This window comes from Triticum urartu, unplaced genomic scaffold (genome assembly GCF_003073215.2).
Source record: "Triticum urartu cultivar G1812 unplaced genomic scaffold, Tu2.1 TuUngrouped_contig_1498, whole genome shotgun sequence".
Taxonomy (NCBI): Eukaryota; Viridiplantae; Streptophyta; class Magnoliopsida; order Poales; family Poaceae; genus Triticum; species Triticum urartu.
In genome coordinates, this window is record NW_024111936.1 from 3748 (window position 1) to 8773 (window position 5026).

Here is a 5026-nt window from a genome sequence, read left to right on the forward strand (position 1 = left end):
ACCCCAGGTTCTCCTACTGTCCGCCCTTGGCCCCGGCTTTAGGTAGCACCTGTCCTCGGCTCGTCCCGTGCATAATCCAGGTACGCGTCGACTGTCCGAGCTCCTGCTCACCATTGGTTGTGCTTGAGCATGCGGTTATGGTGTCGCACAACAAGGAAACACGGGATGTGAGATTGAGACAGGGCCCATAGCAACCCGCAGCAAGGTAAAAGATGCCCATCCAGACAGGCAGGGAGCGGAGGTGGACACAAAGGTGGATGTTGACTTCATAGGAGTCTCAATAGTGCGCTCATCAGTAAGAGCAACACGAGCAAGATCTCAAGGAAGTAGCAAAGAGGACCAAGATCATGCATAAGAAATTCACTTTAACGAGCCTTCACAAAGGCAATGTACTTCATCATCGCCAGTGATGATCGACATGTAGAAGTGTTCGGCCACAAGTGGAATGGTGGACCGAAGTGCGGGAAATAAAGAAGCCATTAGAGGTAGAAGAAACCTCAATCTCAAGGAAGTAGCGAAGAGGACCAAGATCATACATAAGAAATTCACTATGACGAGCCTTCACAAAGGCAATGTACTTAGAGTCGTCGCCAGTGATGATCGACATGTAGAAGTTTTCGACCACAAGTTGAATGGTTCACCGGAAGTGCAGGATCACGAGCACTTGCCAAAAACCCAGCCGCAATCACCACTGAGGCGAAGCTCTCAAACCAGACACAAGGTGTTTGCTTAGAGCCATATAGAGAGTGATGAAGATGACAAACCATGCCATCAAGAAGAGAACCCAGGTGGTGGCTACATGTAGGCCAACGGCGAATAGAAGCCACATTGAGAAGTGCGCGAAGAGTGATCATGTGGGCCATATAGGAGCAAATGTCTCATCATAGTCATGACCATGTTCTCACCACTAGACAAGCTTTGTAATGCTCAAGAGAATCACCAGTCTTAACCTTGTAGACCCACTTACGAGTGATGAGACGAGCACGAGGACGGAAATGAGTTCCACGTGCCGATGCGTGCAAGAGCATCAATCTTCAATGCCATCACATGCAGCCATTCTGGATGAACAACTCTCATGATAAGTCGTCCCGGGAAGAGCCGCACAGTGACCATAGCGGTCAATAGGCTGAAGCGGGCGAGCTCGGAAGCCATAAGTAGGCTGAGTTGGAGCCGGTGCCTTGCCAATAAAAGAAAACATAGTAGTCAAGTGAGATTGCTCATCAGAAGAATCCACAACACGCGGACCACGAGACATAGTAAATGAGAAAACCATCAGAGGTAGACCTCTATCACAAGAAAGTCGAGAAGAGGGCCCAGGTTAGACATAAGAAACTGCTCACTAAGACGTACCTTCACAAAGGCAATATACTCGGGGTCGTCGCCATTGATGATCATGTCATCAACATATAGAAAAGGAGAGTCCGACCACGATCAGAAAAATATATCCATCAGAGGTAGAAAAGACCTTTGTCCTAAGAAAGTATTGAAAAGGGCCAAGATCAGACATCAGAAACTGCTCACTAAGACGTGCCTTCACAAAGGTGTCACCATTCATGATCATGTCACCAACATTCTAACCTATAATGAGGCTCGCCAACTCGGCCTCCTGGTGCTCCCCCAGATTGAAGCTTTGTTGGCCATTTGATAGAGCTGCTTTTGGTCAATTGGTTCATTACGGCCATCAGATTTGTTCTGCCAGTTTTCACCGCACGGTTAGTTTTCAGTATTATGACCGGTGGGCTCGTTCTTTCTCCTTATTGGCTGGGTGAGCCCTTCGTGGGTGTGAGCAACCTTGTCCTCGCACGCCACGTGTCGTGCGGCTCGTCGTGGGCGTCTCCGCTGCTACATGCAAACCCCATTTGAACCCTAGCCTCCCATCACAACCACCACATCTGTCCCTCCACCCCTCGTCCGTCGTCGTCCATCTCCACCTCCTATCCCGGCTCCTCTTGTACCTCTCATTTTCCTCCTTACCTCCCCATTGCTTGCCCCCTTTCCCTGGGCGACAGGGTCTTAACGGCGGGGGTGGAGTAGGGAGGGTCATTAGGCTAGCGGCGGAGGGATGAAGCAGTGAGGCCCGAGCTCTAGGCGGTGCACACATTGCGGACTCTAGACTCTTGTGTTGTTGATTGGGTTTTGGTGCTCTATGCTTACAAACTTTTGGGATTTTGTCAATGCCAAGGTATGTGATTGGTTTCTCCACTTCCACCCTATGATTTGCAATTTCCCCATATGATGCATTGATACCATTTCATTGTGTGATTTTTCTGCTGAAAATAGTCATCGGGTTTTCAAGTGTAGGCATCATGAGCCCAGTTAGTGTTCCTGGTTTATGAATTTAAGAATACGTTCTCATCTCCCTGCTATCTATATTCCATTGTTTTAGATTTAAAAGTGCTTTAGATGAATTTTTTTGAGGCAAACTTTCCATTTCAGGCATCATTTCTAAGTATATGGCATCCACGAATTTCCCGATAGTTTGTTCTGCACCATGCTGCCTCATGTAGGATTTTGGCGCTCGTGATTTACCTTAGGTGACCTGCTCCCAGTCCTTCCCTCCCCTCTGACCTCTCTCCCTCTCTGTATGATGTTTTGTTGTGTTTTGGTTCAAATTTGACATGACTTTTTGATTGATGCTTGGTTTAGAAAGGAACAAGTTCTAGAATTGGTAGAAGAGTCATATGTCATCCTTTGTATTTTTTGCCAAGATGAATGCTTCATAACAGGTGTATGGAAGCACAAAAGTAGAATCATATAAACTGCAGTTGCAGTATCAGCAATAAGCAAGGGACATATCACATGTTTCTATCAAAACTGTGTATAAATTTAAGAGCTTAGCAAGAGAATAGTATCTCTGTTCCGGGAGAAAAATTTAAGTGCTTAGCAAGAGAATAGTATCTCTATAAATTTTAGAGCTTAGTTTTTTGCATATGCATGTAACAGCAACTCTTTTGTGTTCTGGTCTTAAATATCCTATTCATGATACAGTAATTTGCATCAAGCTTACTATGTTGAATTTTGGTAAGGGCAATCCCATTGTTTATGCATCTTCTTTAACAAAGAACGATATTTGGGGTATCATCTGAGATGTGCTTGATTAATGTCTTTCAGGCAATGTGTGATGCCATTTGCAACCTTCTTGTTGAGCAAGCTGAAACAGGAGTAACTCCATTAATCATTCTGTAGGTATGTTAATAATCATTATGTCACATTGTAATCCATCACAAGAATCATCTCTCCTATTTCATTCTCTGAATTTCTGTACTGCTGATGCTTACATATATGTATATTTTGCTTCTGCTTGATGTGTCTCGTGCCTGATCCGGTATTGATGATCTATGTGGCCAAAAAAAAAATGCATTGCCTGTGAATTTGTCTAAAGATGCATTATGATATCCAGCTGTGTTGGTATGGCTGAAAAATATGGCTACAGAGTATTATTGATGGTTATTTTGCATGTTGGGTCATGTTAGTAATGTGCTTTGAAATTATTTCCCCTCCTTGTCTCAGTTTTGTTTTTCTTTAAGCAATATTATGGTATAAATATACGTGTATTTTTTAGGCAGTGTTATGGTAGCTGCAGGAGTGGGCGGTACTCAGCTGCCGACAGGCGCTGATGACAGTGGCCGAGCTAGACTCCGTCAGGGACAGGGCGTGCATGTATGTCGAGGTGCTCCAGGGCAGCATGTGGGGCAGTTGTCTCTGGTCTCATTTGAGTTTTGCTTCTGAGCTATTATCGATTTCCCATTTCTTTTGTCTGCACTAGAAGATTGACCATGTTGGAGGCTGTTAAGGCGCAGGATTCATCTCACCAATCGATTTCCCATTTCTGAGTCGTTAGATTGTCCGATGACCAAACCAGTTGCCGAGCAAACATTGTCGCCGATGCAGGAGCTGAACGCCGAAGGGTAGATCTGTGAGGCGCAGGGGGCAGCGGTTGCGGAGGGAGGAGGTTTACCATGGGCATCCAAGTAGTCGATTGGTGAGATGAATCCTGAACCCCCTGGCTGGACCAAAGGTATGGCAGTATGTAGTTGTACGACTCTTGAATTTTAATCATGGTAGTCTGAAGGATACCTACCACACAAGCTGTACATGGAGGTAGCATGACTTCTTAGTAAGAACTGGGTCTGCTACAAGATTATATGATTATATCAGGAACTTAGATACTGAAAGGGTTAAGCAATTTGGTTGTGATAGCATTTTCCAAGCATGAACACTTCAGCCACTTCTTGACAGTACTGAATAAACATGTGCGAATTTCAATGCTTGTGTTACCTTGAAAACAAGTCTTACTGCATAGGTAAGAAAATATAATCAGAGTGCAAATTTGAATGCCTGTGTTACCTTGGAAACAAATGCTAAAACATAGTTAAGAAAATACAATCAGAGTGCGAATTTGAATGCTTGTTTTACCTTGAAGAATGCTACAGCATAGTTACTTAACTGATACAGAGTGAGGATTAAGTAATTTGCATTATGTGAGGATTAAGTGCTACCACCAGAAAATCCAATCTAAAAGTCCAGTGATGCAGGTCGGGATGGAAAGCAAGATCATGAAGTGTAACTAGCCCTAGGTAGTAGGTGGACTGTAAATAATTGTAAGTCGAAGTTGTGCGACAAAACCACAAGAGGCTTATTTAGGATTGATACAAGTGAAACTGGAACAGCCTCTGGATCTAAGGGCTATTCCGTGGCCTGGAGGTGCTTGGGGGTCGACGGGTTGTCGATGGTGCGGCGCCGTTGCCGCAGCAGTAGTAGAAGATAGCAGGGATTAGAGATAGAGAACAAATATTAGGGAAACTAGACTTTGTTGATTATTGCTTGCGTCTATGCTTACACAGGTAGGTCCTTTATAAAGGACATGGACTACTACTTTGACATACTTTGGACTCTAATAGGAATCTGACTCAAATACTACCTTAATAGAATCTGGAGACTACCAAAATAGATGCATCCTTTTAGGACATCGAACTGCCCTTGTCTAGCCACAGCCTAACCTGCCCCTGCTGCCTTGCGCCTTCCA

General features: G+C 44.6%; 1 long non-coding RNA gene across 1 annotated transcript; it reads left to right on the forward strand.

Annotated features, from left to right (window-relative positions):
* The first annotated feature begins 809 nt into the window (after positions 1–809).
* LOC125526708 lies at positions 810–5001 on the forward strand. Its single transcript, XR_007291865.1, has 3 exons — positions 810–2534; positions 3112–3186; positions 3563–5001. It is a non-coding gene; the product is annotated as an uncharacterized LOC125526708 (long non-coding RNA).
* Positions 5002–5026: the final 25 nt, after the last annotated feature.